The sequence below is a fragment of the Harpia harpyja genome, chromosome 17 (genome assembly GCF_026419915.1).
Source record: "Harpia harpyja isolate bHarHar1 chromosome 17, bHarHar1 primary haplotype, whole genome shotgun sequence".
NCBI lineage: Eukaryota > Metazoa > Chordata > Aves > Accipitriformes > Accipitridae > Harpia > Harpia harpyja.
The window spans coordinates 11,406,078-11,423,509 of NC_068956.1; the positions used below are offsets into that span (position 1 = coordinate 11,406,078).

Consider the following 17,432-nt stretch of genomic DNA (forward strand, 5'->3'; position numbering starts at 1 on the left):
ACCCTGGCAGCATCTGAAGATGCCCGGGTCTGTAAATGGCTTATCTTTATCTCTGTATGTCTGCCAGTGCCATCCATGCTCTTCTGTATCACCCTGCTTGTGGGGTCAACAGCTGTACCAAAACCCTCTCCAGGAGCAAAATAAAGACACCTGTGCAAATCCATGCTGGAAAAAGGACTAAAGATCCAGGTAGTTTCTAGAGTTTTCCACGTGATAAGAGATATTTGACGGCTGCAGTCACAATTCCTGTTGGTAGATGTCCCTTCTACTTTTCCCACAAAGCATGAGGTAAAACAGCAGCTAAGATTGCTGTGACAAGGAGCAGTTCATTTATCTGACAAAGATCAGTGAAATTTCTACCTACAAAGGTTAAGAACAGTCTAAAATCAGCTTTCTTCTTAACTTCAGCCTAGGAGGTCTGTGTGTTATAAATAGGCCACTAAAAGCCAGTTAAGAGAGAGAGGGAGAGCAAAAAGTTATTAAAAATGTACTAATGAGAAACTCATTTTACTTTTTTTTAACAGGCATCAGGGAATTCCTGCAAGACTCCTGGTTCATTTAAAGGAGGAAATTTTTAACAAAGCTAAAAATAACTGCCAATCACATTTTCAAAATTGAGAGAAACATGGAAACCCTAGGAAGTCTCAGCCCAGCGTGGTACCACACAGACCGATAAAAAAGCTTATACAAATTGTAGGCAGGATCGGGACCCCAGAACGGAAATCTCTGTGACATGAGAACATTTATTCTCTCTACTGCTTTAAAAGAAGGTTTGAGCCATAACCGGTTTAGAAATATAACAGAAAATATTTTTTTTTTAAGTAACCAACAATAAGGAGAACCAAAAAGCTACAAACCCAACTCACGTCAGCACATCTCAGGGACAAAACACACAGAAACGAAGGTACGGTGCTTAAAGAACAGACAAAAGCCACATTTTTACATTCAGAAAGGATTATCAGGATTTTTTCCCGGGTCACCTTTTAATGCTTTCCTGAGATTTTTGTCAATAGGCTGCTTAAACACTGGTCTCAGTCGTTTCTCAGCACAATCGTACTCGCGACCGGGGAACCGAAATTAAGGAGAAAAAAAACCAAAAGGCGAAAACACAAAACCTGAAAGTCTTCTGCGAGTCCTTTTAAGAGTTATTCTCCTCACCAATCTCCCAGCAGAGCTTCTCGGGGGCTGCGATCCAAGCCCAACGGCGCGCCTCCCGCTCCGCTAAACCGGCGGCACACCTGAGCTCCCCGCCCGGAGCGCCGGGACCGCCGCCGCCGCCCGGGCCTCCCCCGCGGCGCGGTCTCTACCGGAGGCGGTTTCGTTTCAGGGCTGGGAGCCAGCCGCCAGCCGGGCCGCCCCGCCGACAGACGCCGGCAGGGCGCCCCGAGCCGCCCGCCGGCCGCGGCCGCCCCTTCGCCACACACGCTGAGGCGGCGGCTCTCCCCCGGCCGCCCGCCCGCCCGCCCGCCGCCGCGGCGCGCCACGCTCGCCTCTCGGCTCTCCGCCGCGGCACCCAGCCCGCACAGCCGCTTTTAAAACTTTCCGGTTTTGACCGCGTCGCCCCGGCCGCCGGACCCCGGGCCGCTCCCGCTGCCCCGGGAAGGAGCGCTCGGAGCCGAAGTCCGCAGGAAGTTGGCCCGCCCGGGAGCCGAGTCCGCTGCCCCGCCGCTCCCCCGGGGACACCGCGGGCTCGACCCGCGCCTCCTCAGCGCTGCCCGCCGCCCCCTTCCCACCGCCTCCGGCACGCCGCTGCCGCCCGCCCGCACCCACCGCCCCGCCGGCCTCCCCCGGGACAGCGGGCGGGAGCGGGCCAGCGCGCCCTTACTTGGAGTTGCGCTCACCCGAGGGACGGGGAAGGGACGGGCAGCGGCGGGAGAGGCGCAGAGTCCGAGCTGGCCGCCGGCAACTTCCCCGCTCCGCCACACGTGGGACCGAGGCGCGGGCTGGCTCGCCTCGCCGCTCGGCGCAGAGGACGTGGCAGCTCCCTCCCCGGCCGCGCCGCGCCGCGCCGCGCCGCGCCGGAGGCTCCTCCCGGCCCCGCTCTGGCGGAATGCGGGGCGCCCTCTGCCGCACGCCGAGGGACCCGCTGCCCCCGAGCCTCGCCCCGGTCCCGCCAAGCCGCGGCTGCGCTGCCGGCGCTGAGGGGACGCGGGCCGCCCCCGCTCCTGCGGCGGCGCGGGGCGCTGAGGGGAGCTCAGCCGCAAGGGCGGGAAGCTGAGGGACGAGGCGCGGCCGGTCGCCGCCGCCCCTCAGCGCCCGCCGTGGCGGGCGGGAGCCGGCGACGCGCGGCGGGGTTGAGCAGTGCTCGCCCGAAGGGAACCCCCGGGTGAAGTGGTGTGAGTTATACCCGACCCCCGCTCCCGCCTCGGACCTCTCAGGTGTCCTCCCGCTGGCTGTGTGGGACGGGAGCGCCGGAGGGGGTGGGAGAGGCAGGCGTGGAAACCGTTGGCAGTCCCGGTGCAAGTCTCACAGGGCGCTGCACGGAAAGCGTTGCTCCCAGTCACGCGGTGTGGCATTTATTGGCGGATTAAAAAGGAGAATGCCAAAACAGGTGAAATCACAACAGCAGTTGCTTTCTTGCGGTATCAGCAGGATGGAAGCGCTTGTCGAGTTGATCAAACTCTGCGACAATGGGCCCAAAATAAAAATGGAGAGCGGCCCCCGTACCCTCCAGGAGCAGGGGCTGACTGGGGACAGCGGGCGGACTTAATTTGCCGAGGAACTCTGCCGCACCCAGCCTGACCTGCTGTTGCCTCTGTACCAGCAGGACCCCCAAACACCTGTAGCTGCTTCCCAGTTTCCACGGTTCAGGCTGGCTCCACCACAGAGATACTCTTCTTTCTTACTGAGGAGAAGAGACCTCTCACCGCGTTCCTAAACAAACAGTAGCTGTAACTGGTTGAAAATAAAAGACCTCAGACATCTATTTGCATTTTCTTCTTTTCAGGATTACACATTTTGAAAATAAAAGACATTACCTGGGCTTCGTGGTTGCAGAGCGCCTGACACGGAGGTTTTCGCTGAAAAGGTCAGTTGGAAGGAATCTCGCCCTTCTTCCAGGTTAATAACAGCTACAAAACTCTTCCCAAGCTTAATGGTGTTGTCCTTTTCCTCATGCCTTTCTTAAAGTGTTTCATATAAGAGTGTTCATGTCAGGCACCTTAGTGTAACCTTAATATACCTTCTAATTGAGTGATATTAGACCGTCATGTTGTTACCTCCTATTGCTCTTCTTTCTGCTGAAAACATCCATTTCTTCCAGTGCCGGGCAGGTTTTTAATCTCGCGGTGCACTGCCAATTTGAGGTTAGAATCTGACTTTGAAGTTGTAAAGAAGTGCTGTTGCTGATGTTCAAATAACGCTGAACTGCTTAGGGCTAAAGCAGAGAAGAAATAAAATTGTGTTTTTCTAAAACATCACTTGCACTGTGGTTATCTCAAAGGGCTTTATGAAGTAATGTCAAGTAAAGGAGTACCTTTAAGCATAGCAGCCGTTCTGTGCACAAACATACTTTTGAACATAGAAATTTTTGGCATTAGAGCGATCTATACTCATTTAGTAGGGCTATTATGTATGTTTAACGATCACCTGCAACGCCATGAGAAATATCCAATAATGGTCACCGCTTAAAACCATTAACAAAAGATAAAGTATGTGTATATATTAATTTCCTCCTTGGGCTGACTCTAGGTAAGAAAACGCAGCCCAGTAGATTTAAGGTTAAAGTGAATGTGTGAATCTTTGCTACATATTCCAGTAAAGCTGTTACACTTATAAAGTACGTAATTTGTTGGTTATTAAGTTACATATGTATACTAAGGTACTCTAACAACAAACTGTACCTGAACTCAAGTTTGAGCAATAGATCTGTCTAATGCTGGCTGGCATACAGTTAATTGCTACTGTAATCACTCTAGCTTCAGCAATGCTCTAGCAACAGGACATTGCCATTTACAAAACACACATTCATTTCTAAGCTTTAAGCAGAAGGCAATACGTGAACCATATAGGATTTTCCAATCTGCATCTGTCCAGAATAGATATGATTAAGTGCATTTTTGTTTAGCTATTGATTTATTCACCTGGCTTCCTCAAATGTCAGATATATGTATGGTTTTTGTCCAAGAAAAATAGGGCTGTTTGGAGTATTGATTGCAGCAGTGGAGTCTGCAGTACAGCTCAGTAAAAGGTTCGGTTCACATTTTAAGACATTGCACTGTTCTTTAATAAACCTGCACATCCTTTGGATGTAGATGTAAAAATCTACTGCCAGGATTATATTATAATCTTTATTATTTTATTTTTAATCTAGAAAAGAAGTCTTTTCAGGTTGAGCTATCAGTGTGCAGTGATCTCCCCTTAAACCTGCTCAGAATTTATAGATTTTTTTAGTAGTACTGTAAAAGGATGAGAAATGCTATTACCAAATTCAGTATTTTTTCCTTTTGTTGTATCCTACTTCTGTGATAGTAGCAGCTTAGTCTTTTAATAAATACATATGTTTTTACATATATGCATGTACGGAGGGAGAGAAAGAGAAAAAATCACACAAACAGTAATTGAAGTGCAGTAACTGTGGTTGTAGTTACAAGTTCAAATACAAAATGTAACTGTATGGGTGCATATATATATATATATATATATACACACTACAAGGAGAATTTTTTCCTTCTCTGAGAACTTACAGTGGCAAAACCTTCCAGATGATATCTCTCCCAACTGGCAAAATATTTCCTGATAGTAAGAAACAAATGTTGCTTGCCAAGGGTCTTTGGATTTGTGATTTTCACAAACTCCAGCAGTTCTGGACTTCTTTTACTCCGAAGGGTGCCAGAGCCACAGCACTCCTACAGCAAGTACTTCCCACATCTATGCCGTTCCACTTCTGGGTTTTGCTGGTGTCTTTACCTCTCAAGAACTCCTTTGCCTTTGATTTCTTTGTGGTTCCACACTTTCTTCAGATTTACTCTGGGCTCTTGTTTTCCTTATTCTCTGCTCATACCATATTCCTGTGGGACCTCCCCTGAATTGCATCATCACAGTCATCTTTCTCTCATGTTAAATAGATTTAACATGGAAATCTCCCGTACAGTTACCTGAAACACTTGAGCTAGGTGATATTCATCTGTCAAGTTTTGAATGGGAGGGATGTGCCATGGAAGTGCCTATTTATCTTTTACTGACTACAAAAAGTACATAAGAAGTAGATCAGATTTAGACATTTAAAGCAGGGTGAAATGAATTCCTTCTTAGGAGACTTCTCTGTTGGCAGTGAAGTCAAAGACAAACTCTGAGTAATTTCAATACTGAAATTTTTTGTCCTGGTAACAACGGTACCTGAGGTGATGGGTAACGAACGCCTTCTTTTCTAGCTCAGCAGCTACCTCAGAACACAATTGACCATTAGTTATTGCTGTCTGAAAGTAGTTTGGTAGTCTCTGAAAAATGAGAAATCCACCTGGCTCTTAATCTGTATTCTCAGAGATGACTTCATGATAGATGTCACTCACTGAACTGTCTCAAAGACTATAGTACTCTTTCTCTTCTGGAGAGATCTTTGGAGCTCAATCTAACTGTGGTAGAACAAGTGTATCAAAGAGATGCTTTAAGGACCGAATCATCTGTGAACTGGAAGTACCTATGTGGGGAACAAGATTTCAGGAACAGACTCTTCAGGCTCTGAGATTAAAAAAAAAAGTGTTGAGCTTTAACAAAAGTTAAAGCTCAACATATTCACACTAAGAATGAGATTTAAAACATGCAAGCAAATAAATAGGGAGAGTAATACATCCAGTATGACTTGAAAAGTGTCAATACTGGTAATGTCTAAACTGAGACAGGATGCTTTCCTTAAAAAATTGCTGTAGTTCACACAAGAATTGAGCCCAGAAATTGTGATGACCTCTCTATATACAGAAAGTCGGAGTAAATTATCACAGTGCTTTCTTCTGACTTTACAAACTATGGGATAAGTTCTTCAAACAGAAATCCAGTCCATATTGACAAAGTAAAAGAAGTGGTTTGCACTGTCACCATCCTGCAGAATTCTTTTTTTCCTGAACTCTGGATAACAGTTTCACAATCACAACGGTTTGCTTAGTGTAGAGCCTAAAATAACCTTTAGAAGAAAATGTGAATTGTGATAGAAAACAAAAGACTGGATTAATCTGCTGCTATTAACTTGGCATAGCTCCACTGAAGTCAGTGAAATTATATTGATTTACAAAAGGAGAAATTCTGATCTATGAGCATTTGAAGCTAAGACTAAAACACACTAAGACACTATCCTTTTCCCCTGGCACTCCAGTTTACAGCGGGACTGTTGGACTTCAGAATTCCTTTTTCAGCAGGACATGATGCGTAATATTCTGAAAGGTATTATAGAAATGTGACATCACCAGAACTTTGGTTCATCCTATCTGAAAAGCATAAGAATATTATTCAGAAACTTCTGACAGATAATTTACATTTTCTGTGTTGGTTACACTACAATAACTATTGTATTTTGCAGGCTGATTCTGTAGTGCACGTTTAGTCTTTTTACATTTCACTCACTGTCACAAGTGATCAAATGACAGATAAAAAATTTACTTGATAATAATTGAGTATGTCATCTGCTTTCAAAGGCTCACAGTTCCAAAGCTGAGAAAGACTGAAACAGGAGAAATGTATAGTGTTACATTATACTTTATCTTTCAGGTAGCTAAATGTTGTGACTAAAAGTCAGATTAGACAGTTACATCTGTACCATGTTTTACAGAAGTGGAAGGATAAGTCACGGATGTTGACAAAGCTTTCTTCAGTACAGACTACTGATACAAGTGCTTTAGTAGATCTGCTTATAATTTTTCATGCTGTCTCCTTTTTTGGCACTGAACTATATGAAATTTACAAAAGCAACACTTGCAGCTCTCTAAATCACAACCATTCTGAAAGTTGATGTCTACGTATAACATTTTCACATTTAATCATCATAAATACATTAACAGTTATGTGACTTATGGTGAATCCCTGGAGATGTACACTTGAAAAAAGATTATTTTTTTTTGCTTCAAGATGTCTTTCTCTCTGAAGAACCTGTCATACCAGCCAGACTTTCAAAATCTGCACTATAAACACCACGGTGTAGTGCTGAGCAACTTCCTGCAAGTTACTAAGTGCTTTCAACTCCTATTGATCTTTTAGGAATTGAAGGAAGTTGACTATTTACAGGAAGAGCTGAGACTTTTAAAGAATCAAGTGCAAATTAATTCAATTAGCTTACACATTGTAGTTACTTTTAGGTATAGTTTGCCATTTTCTATTTTTTTTTCTTGACATAAAAATATACTTAACTGGCAAACACCTACTGTCACTTCCTTTAAGATTCTCACACCAGCCATCAACTTCTGTTGCTGTTGGTGTTATCTTCAGTGTTAGAGGACAAAATGTTTTGGGGAAACTTAAGTGTAAAAAGCTTTTAGTTTTAAAAGTTAACGTGCAGTTCCATGACTTTCATCAGATAATTTGCCTCCTTTATGTATATAAACATACTAATGCTGTGAGATCTTTTATATTTTTCCTAAATCATAGCAGCCAGATATCCAAATGGCTGATTTGGTTGTGGAATTTTCTCTAAACAATCAGCCTAATTCCAGACCGGAGCTGTTGACTGCTCAATGATCTGTTGAAAGATCCAGTAGCATTTGGCACGTAGATACTGTTTACAGCATGTCCTTTATTCTTTCTGGCACATAACAGAGCCTTCTGCTTCCTCCTGCTTCCCTGATGATCACCTTCTAGTGACTGGGGAAGTAAAATAATATAATTAAAGGGAGTGTAGGTATCCCCAGATAACATTAGAAAATCACATAGCAGTTATTAGCCAGCTTTGTGCTTAGCATGTTTAACAGAGAGATGGGTCCTGTGCTTTTTTGACATAGATGTCACTATAATTCTTTGTGATGGGCCTTCACATTTGATGACATTGCAAAATCCAAAAGCTTTAAGTCAGAGTGGGATAGATTCAACCTTGAAATAAAATGCAGTCTGTGAGAATAAATAAACAGTAAGGTGCCTTAACAAGGACGTGGTAAATCCTTCTAACTTTTAAAAGTAGGAGTTAATATCTTTTTACAAAATATGCATTAATCATCTGGAAAAAATTTACAGCCTGTGTGCTGAGGTTATGGGCTTGCGACATTGCAGTTCCTTTTGGTCTCAGGAACTATGAATCTGTGAGGCGTTTGCTTTCTTTGTGGGTCATGGCATAGTGAGAAGAGTTGTGTCTGTAGTCCTTGCTTTGCTCATAGTACTTGCAGTTCTGTGTTAGGCCAATGTCTGTAATTAAATCTCATCTCTCAGGGCTTCAGATGATCTCCTGAGGTGATTAGGAAGTTTTCTCTTCCTTGCCCCCTCACTTGCCTGGGCAGAACTGGACAGATGTACTTTTATTTATCTTTTCTCCCACCAAAACCATCAAAAGTGAAATGCTGGATTGCGCGGACTGGTGGCTAGAGAGGGTGAAGATTTCAGACTGGCTGGCTGGGATGTCTTGTTCACAAGCCAGCTTTGGGCCTGGGAAGAGAGATCAGTCAGGCTTGGACCATAAGGTGGACATATGTGTTTATGTGAGAAGGGAGGGGGTCAGGGGATTATGCTTACAATTGGGTGGGGGAGTGGAGTAGATTCTGGCTATAGATCGGCTGGTTCCAGTAATATCACTAATGATGTCACTATAAGACATTTTCATATATAACATGATAAAAAGAGAATGTTTGGTTCCTGTTTACCTGCTACTGAAAAGAAGTTTGTAACTTGACAGTAAAGACCTTCCCAACCACCACATTTCTCGAAAGCTTGGGCAGAGTCTGAGGGTTATATTGTCATGCAAATTGAACTAGGCAGTAAAGACCTGTCCCTCATAAAACTATGCAAGTTTAATTCCAGCCTAAAAACCTTTTTATTTATTAATATCAGACTTCGAGATTTTAGGAGAACTGTCTTATATTAGCAGTTCTTTCTGGGCTCAATTCCAAAGTCTTTCTCCACGTTGTATCCGTGGATATAATATCTAATATCATGCCTGTGGACGTTCTTACCAATTCAGTGCTGTGGATCCCAGAGGCCAAGTTCATAACCTTTCTTTTTTTTCCCCCAAGGTTTTGTATTCCTAATGCAAAGATACATATTGCACTTTTTTTGCAGTGTTGCAAGAAGTGAAGGGGGGAGATACTCTTACCCCCTTCTCCTTCAGTCTAGTAACTTGCATGAGTCGGTGCTACTCAGCATGAGTAGGGACTACAGGAGCAATCTCACAAAGGTGAGGTGGGCATGAAATTCTGTTTTGAAACTGGACCCACGTGGAAGCTCACAGTCAGGGGTGGGGGTATTTGAAATAGTACATTCCTGATGGCTTCAGATTTGGAGTTCTGGTTTTGGATCTTTTTCCAGTGGAGATAAGCATGGTTATGCACCCTAGCAGTTTGAATAATCTCTAGTTACATTTGGATTCACTGCTATGTGTGTTTCATACTTCCTCTCATATAAAATATTAGGGATTAGTTCTCTTCACCTCCATCTATGTAGTTATTTTTTTTTCTATAAAATTCAATAACAAGAAAAAAAATCCAATGCATTTATACTCACAGAAAACCAGTCATGCAAAGCATTCGTTTATGAAAGAGAGATGGTTACACTGAGTCAATACTAATACAATTACCTACTTGAACAAGCTCAGCTACTCTATGCATTACCTAATTCTGCCTTTTTAGATTCTTGCTGTTTTTTCTGTAATGTTTTCTTTCTGTATTCTCTTATTCTTGTGTTTTCAAGAACCACCACGAGCTAGAAATGTAGAAGTACACACTGTTGTCATGGAAAACCTGACTTACCTATACAGATATCTTACCATCACTGTAAACAAAAAACAGATGCAAGATCTGCAAACTGTATTTACAGCTCTGAGACACAGTAGTCTATTTGGTAGAGTTGGCTGGGAGATATGTTTTTCAGTCTGTGAAAATCTCAAAATAAGCTCTTCTCATTCCCAATGGGACAGAAGTTTTCCTTACTCCAAGGGGGACAAAAGCTTCTTCTCCTTTTTTTGAGGGGCAGAGAGAAGAGTGGGATGAGAATTGTCCTGTAAAATTGTTAAATAAAAATAAATTAATTTTAGATGAGTTCCTGTGTTTTACCTTAATGTTCCAAATATTTTGTTTCAATTTAAATTTCTTTTATACGAGCTTCGTCACTAAATGGCGAACAGTGTTGAAGTGAAACATTTCTCATTTGGAGAATACTGAAAGAGGAAGATTTTCACTATTTCCTAATAGAAATTGTTTTGAAATTGATAGTTTCACGTAAACCCCCCACTTCTATAAAAATGATACTTTCCAAAGAAAATTATTTGGATTAAAAAGTGTGACTGGTCTAGTTTATCACTGATTCTTTCTTAAAGGTGAAGGCTGCTTGTTTGGAGTGAGTAATTTCTGTGACCCTCTGAAATCAATGGGAATCTTCTACTAATTTCTGAAGATTGAATCAATCATTTTTGCTAAGTGTTATGTGTCAAGATCATTAAAAAAAAACGCCAACAACTGGAAATAGGTTTCACGTCATCTTAGAGACCTAATGAAGCTTGCCGTATCCTGACTTTGTTGCCCAGCAATGTAACAGGAGCTGATATAAATGATTGAACAATCCTCTCTGCATCCAAGGAGCATGTAGCTGCCTGGTTCTTCTCCTTTAGTTGTAGTTAGAGGAAGTTACTCCACGGCACTACACCTGTGTGGTTGCATTTGATCCAACAAAAATGTGGATTACCCTGGTGTGTTGCATTGATCACAGTTTGAAGTCACTTCAGAAGGCACTGGAATCCAATTGTGATCCACACTGGAGAAGCAAGTGGTAAAGATGCTCCTTTACCACAGCAGTTCATCTCCGAGTAGTGTTATGACCAAATTTCAGTCTGTCATTGTGCATTGCCTGCCTAGCATTCAGCTTAAATTTTCAATCACATACTTAGAAAATTAAAACTCATATACTCCCTGGAGAACAGACAAGAAACCCCCTCCCCTCTCCATATGCCTACCTTAATCACTAAGTTACAAGCCATACTCTCTCAGGTCCCTGTGAATATTAATTATTCTGTGCAGAGTGCAACAGTTTCAGCAAAGGTGGCCAAGAGAGACATCCAGAGTGCTCTGTAATTTGGACATTATGGCACTTTCATGGGAAAACAAGCTCAAACCTTTAAGGCAAAAGAAGCAACTGTGGCACTTGTGTCCTGGGCTGCATTCAAACTCGGATGCTTATCAGCAGGCTGTCAGGTAAAACACTTACCAGGAGCATCCAGCAGGCCCAGCAGAGCTTAGCCTTGAACCTAATCTAAGCAGCCTCCTAGCAGTACGCTAGTCACAAGACCGCTGCTGATATTAATATGCCTTCTTCTGGTGTTAATCATTATTTAGAAATAATCGCTGCAGTATTTTTTTTTCACACAGAAGGAATGAGGGTAGAGCGTCCCTAGCGCTTGCTGTGTCACAAGGGGAATGCGAAGCAGTAGCTCTTTAGGAAAGCATGCTGCTGGAAATGTACATCAGCTCAATCACTCTGCAGCTCACAACTGTGAAATGGCCTGTTTTGTCGAGCTTGTCAGCAGTGTGCATCATTCAGTTGACAACACAGAAAGCTGGGGTTGGCTCACACACAGCAATTTCCAGTTGACGAGTTGGTTCAATTGATACATTCACTTTGGGAAATAAAGTAAGAATATTCTCAGTTTGAGCGAGGCTACACTGCATGAAATCTTCCTCATTGAAAAGAGAGATGATGACTGCGTACAAGACAAGGCATGGTTAGCAGGAGGGAAAAGAAAGAGAGGCAATATATCTTTTGGACAGAATTGTTTCATTCATTTTTCCTTGATCTTTTTGAAGGAGATTTTGTTTCCTTTATGGGTCATATCCGATTTGAAGCCAATAGGAATCTATGCTTCCACCCTTTCCCCTTTTCCCATGTACACTGCATACACTGTACAGCTATGGGTGTAACTTAACAGTTGTGCACAGACTGTATTTCTTCTCCAAAGAGGGATCATTACTTTGTAAATACAGAATTAGAGACTCAGGAATTAATGACTCTTTTTGATAGTCAAAGAAGTGCAGCTGGACACAGGAGGGGACCAATCCTTGTAAGGTTACAGGGTACCGAGGGCAAATGCAGTCTCTAAAAGAGATTCAAAAGAACAGGAGCTATGGATCAGATACCTAGCAGTAAGCTTCACTCCATTGCTTGGATTCTGGTGCCTTCTGGAGCAAAGCAGGTTGTTTTTTGAAGTTGCATGATATAGCATTAATAAGAGCAATTCATGGTTCAGCACTGCTCTTAGAGGCAGTACTTCATCATTTTTTGGTGCAGGGAAAGAAGGAGCTCTTGGCTTTTTGAAAAAAATGTGGCATGCGCAGAAGGAATTCCTCATGGTTTATGTAGTCAGTTGCTGCTATTTTTTTCTGCTACCGGTATTCAGTCTCCTTCGTTATTGCTACATTTGCCACAGGTCTAAGCACATAATAACAATGCAGTACATGTTAGCAAAAAGATCAGAGTGGCCTCTCACTATGTAACTTGCTGCTTTAGCTGCTGCAAGAACCATTTTCTATTCCTGCTTCTGCTTAGAGGAGAATCTTTCCTGAAAACCTTTAAATAAATTAAATATTCCCAGTGTGCGCCATTTAGTGTCAAACTTTTCTAGTTTAAGATGATTTTTCTCCTTCCACTTTGTAAAGAGTATGTGTCATCGGTAGCCTTACAATCCTGCAGTGTTAATCAAACCATCCAAACAGTGGGCTTATTTTGTTTCTAGTATAGATACCGATCCTTAATTACCCCAGTATTGTTTTAAGGACCTCAGCACATCCTTATCTGTTTTGCTGCACTTCATTTCATATTACACATTTCCAGTTGGAGACTTGACAGGAGGCAGAAGCAATCAAACCATATTGTCTGGCATAACAGTGGGGAAACTGCCATGTCTCATGCAAAAGATTAATAATAGACTGTGTGCTGTCTTTGTAAAACAAAAACATGTCTCGCTTAAACGCCTTAAAAGTTACATCCTGTGTGATGCTGTCAGTGTGGGGGCCCAATGTCAGACATCTAAAGGAGTTTTAATCTTTGAAGAAGAAGCTTTTTTTCCTTGTAAATCATACTGTAAGTTCCTGCTGCTGATCTTAGGGCAAGATGTTTACATTAGACTGTTGCTGCAGATAGGAAGGGACAAACTGTTGCTGGGCAGATGAGTGTGGAAAGCTACAAATACCTTAGGTGGAGAGGGAATAGCCTGCTATTGCCAGGCGAGGGAGCTGTTTAAGTGCAAGCTTGAATTTTAGATCCAGACATTATCTCTGGAACACAAGGAGCCTGATTGCATTGCTGCTGCCCTAAAATACCTGTGAGAGCCAGGCACTTAATTGCTAGACAACAGCTTGGAAAAACCTACATAGGTGCTCTCTCCCTCTTTTCTGTCTTTGATCTGAGGAGGTAGGGATATGTCCAGAATTATTAACTGGTAAAAAATAGGAGGAGTAGCAAGATTTAAGAAGAGGCAGCAAAAGTTTTTCTGGGAGTCTTACTCACAGAGCTGTTAAGAAAGACTTCAGAAATACAAGAAGTCACTCTAGGGACTGATTTTTCAATCCAGGAGTATAACTACTCTATATTGCATTTTCTGTGATCCATCTTGTCCTAAATATCTGAATTAAAGGTAATGCAGCACAGAAACTCTGGATTTTATTAATCTCACCAGAGTACAGAGAAATGGCTAAACATAAAAAAATTTGCAGGTGGTGGGGAGGAGGCAAATAGAAAGTCCTGGCGATATGCTTGCAGGGAATGTGTAATCTTCACTAGAAAATTCAAAGCCTGTCTGCTTGGCGTGGATCCTAGCTGTGTAGTGGTTTGTTGAGTGATGATGGAAAGCTCACTCTACATTAATTCCTAATGGATTATTGCAAAATGTTCTGTAATGATGACACGCTTGAGCTGTTAATTGATTATGAAATGCCTTAAGAGCTTTATGAAAAGCATAAGATACAATTATTATTGGATCATGCCGCTCATTAACTTTAAAGAAAATAAATGTGCTGTAATTCCAACTGGCCTGTAAATCTCTTTTGTTTGGAAATAGATTCATGTCACCCTCCTTTTCTCTGGTAATATCAATGTCTGCTGCTTGTTCGAATGGAAGTACATTCAGGGAGATTAAGGGCCTGAACCAATCTGACTGAAGTCAACTGGAGTTGTTCCCATTGACTACAGAAGGAGTTGGAGCAGTCCTCGATTGGTCTGTCCAAGTCCAAAAAAAAAGGTCTGTGGAAGAGCACAGCAGCCACAAGACTCTCTGAAGAGAGGGAACCTGTGAAAATTCTTGTTTCTGAACTGGGAGCATTACTTTATCCTAGAAGTGTTTCAAGCTTCTAGCCATCTTTTGTGTCAAAATAAATTTTGCATAAATGGTGAGATATAGGAGATTGGGACCATGTTTGCAGTGATGAAGCTGTGCACATTCATTTGGCCACTACTGCAGTACTTGTGCAAACTACTGTCTTATAGTACTTTACATTTTGTTTTGTAAGGAACTTGTAAGGTAAATCCTGTGAGTAAGCTCAACTTGGCATCATGCATTTTCCTCTGTTCCTGGTCTGTGCTTTTGAAAGCTGCAAGGACAACTAAGAGTGCAATTTTGAAGGAATTGAAAGCCTATACTCTTGGTTAAGCATGGGCCTGATCCTGTCATGCCCCAGGATGACTTGCTTTTTTATATTATGACAAGGCTTCACTAGGAAGCAAGCTTAACAGGAGGCCGAGTGCTTTAAATGTGGGTGAATGTAACCCCAGGGTAAGTTATTCACGCTGCGGATCTGGTGATACACCAACCCTCAAAAAGAATAGTCTCTCACCCTGTGGCTCCATGACCAGTGTGGGGGGAGAAGGCAGAGTAGGGACAGAGTGGGATGGGGACATATCCCCCCCACATAAGACTACCGATCCACATGTAAATCATAGATTTTCCTTAGAGAGAATGTATCTCTACTTTTAGCATCTAACCCCCATTCTGTTTTACTAGTGCAATTAATTAAAAATAAAGGTGAATATGCCTTACCTTAAATAAGCAAACATCAGCCAATGAAATAGAATTCACCTTCATGGCTATTTGGCAATACAGTTCAAGAACCAGGAAATCTATAGGCCTTCTAATTCATTGTGCAGAAAGGTTATTATTACTGTTTGCAAAGGAAAAGTTTTCCACACAAAATCTGTTAGACTTGCCAGCATCCCTCATGCATTCAAGTGCTGCCGTGTGAGACAGATAAAAATCCCACCTGATGATAAACTGTATTAGGAAAGAGGCATCTTTGACAGGAAAAGAAAAGCAGCACTTGTGGATAATGGAAATAATGAAACAGTGGTATTTTCCAAATTCCCTTTGCAAATTGAGGTTTTGAATATTAATTACTAGTGAATATTTTGGCAACTTAACAGTGATGGTTACTTATACACGACTATAAATAATCAACCCATACTTTTTAAAATGCTGCCTTTGATTTTTGAGATTAGTAGGGTTTTCTCAACCTCTGATTCTTATCTCTGCAAATTTTTGGAAAAGGACTACAATCTCTAGAGTTCTGCTAAAATCTGAATGGATTTCATTTTCTGGCTCAAAGTTGGTCTTGCAAAGACTTTTACATAATTGGCTTTCTTATACGCTTCCCTTTGGAAGGAGTTTCATGTGAAAAACAATTTTGGAAGAAATAAATGTTTTGTTTCCTATTTAGATTTTCAGATTTTAAATATTTTAAATTTTCAGAAGTATATCAAACCCCAATTGGAATATTAGTTTTAATTTCAGCAGACCAGATTCCATATGAATTTGCGTCTGTGTAGTGTCAGTGATATCACTGAACTGGTTCATGAAATTTGGCCTTCCTGTTTGTTTCTGGTTGTCGTGGTATAACACCAGCTGGCAGCTAGGCACCACGCAGCCACTCGCTCACTTCCCCCTCCTCCCAGTGGGATGGGGAGGAGAATAGAAAAAAAAAAGTAAAACTCATGAGTTGAGGTAAGAATGATTTAATAACTCAAGTAAAATAAAATGTAATAATAATAATAATAATAATAATAGTAATAAAAAGGAATATAACAAAAAAAAAACCATCACAAAACAAACCAAAAAAAACCCCAAACAAGAAAAGGCAAGTGATGTGGTGCACAATGCAATTGCTCACCACCTGCTGACGGATGCTCAAACAGCAATCTGCCCCTCCCGGCCAACTCCTCCCAGTTTATATACTGAGCATGACGTTCTATGGTATGGAATATCCCTTTGGCTAGTTCGGGTCAGCTGTCCTGGCCATGCTCCCTCCCAGCTTCTTGTACAGGTGCTTGTTGGCACAGCGTGGGAAACTGAAAAATCCTTAACTTTGGATAAGCGCTACTTAGCAACAACTAAAACATCAGTGTGTTATCAACATTATTCTCACAATAAATCCAAAACACGCTGTACCAGCTACTAAGGAGAAAAGTAACTCTATCCCAGCTGAAACTAGGACACTGACCCAGAAAGCAGTTTTTCAGTCTGCAGATCTGATTTTATTTCATCTGGAATACTCAAGATGTAGCTACAGTTATCTTCTAACCTGATTTCAAGAAGGAATTTGAATTCTTAGGGTACCGCTCAGCCATCGTAAAGGGACACTGGCCAGTGCATAAGGGCCACTCAGAGCGAGGAGATTAATGGGTGGGACTTCAGCCTTGTTTTGAGCGCAGCTTACACATGAATCGTGGTACTGATCCTCTGTGTAAGGCTGAATTTCAGCTCTAGTTCCCAGACTTGCAGTGAGCATATTATAACTGACAGCTAAGCATTTTTATAATGGATACATTAGAAATAATTTAACTAGGAGACATGATAGTTGTATTTTTAAGTGTTTGCAAGTTATACTGCTTCAGAAATAATGCTGTTGCCACCACTTACTTGGGAATGAACACGTCTTGAAAAAAGATTTTCTATTTTTTCAGAAATAGTGTAGACCCCTAATTTCTGCAGAGCACTCTGTCTAGAGAAGTCAGCAGACTCCCACTTTACTCCAGACCTCAAATGCTGACAGGTGCCACCAGGACTCTGGAATAACTGTAAGTGGAAAGTGAATTCTGGGTATTCATATGTAAATTGAAATAACTGATGTCCCATTGTGCTTTTGCTTTCAAAAAAATGAGGAGAAAAAAAAAAAGAAGAAAACTCCTAAACATAATGAAGTATTTGCATATAAAAAGGCTTTTAACTTACATTCTTTGCTCATTGGCAATCTTTGGAAGCCCATTATTCTTTTCTGCTATTAAATTTACCCAGAAAAACATTCACATTTCTGGGCAAGTAGAAGTTCATCAAAAAT

General features: G+C 42.0%; 2 protein-coding genes across 7 annotated transcripts in view; one reads left to right on the forward strand and one right to left on the reverse strand.

Annotated features, from left to right (window-relative positions):
- SMCO4 (single-pass membrane protein with coiled-coil domains 4) overlaps positions 1-2,015 on the reverse strand; it is a 38,264-nt gene extending 36,249 nt beyond the window's left edge. Inside the window, exon 1 of one of the 6 annotated variants that reach the window (XM_052812955.1) lies at positions 1,826-2,015. The gene's annotated coding sequence lies outside the window, so the exon portion shown is untranslated. Of the gene's footprint in view, positions 1-980; positions 1,062-1,115; positions 1,203-1,553; positions 1,576-1,825 lie in introns of those variants that run through there. The other 5 variants (XM_052812954.1, XM_052812959.1, XM_052812957.1 and 2 more) reach the window with 5 other exon arrangements.
- Positions 2,016-3,005: 990 nt separating this feature from the next.
- The window catches only part of CEP295 (centrosomal protein 295), a 72,094-nt gene continuing 57,667 nt past the window's right edge, over positions 3,006-17,432 (forward strand). The window contains exon 1 of the mRNA XM_052812946.1: positions 3,006-3,028. The gene's annotated coding sequence lies outside the window, so the exon portion shown is untranslated. The remainder of the gene's footprint in view (positions 3,029-17,432) is intronic.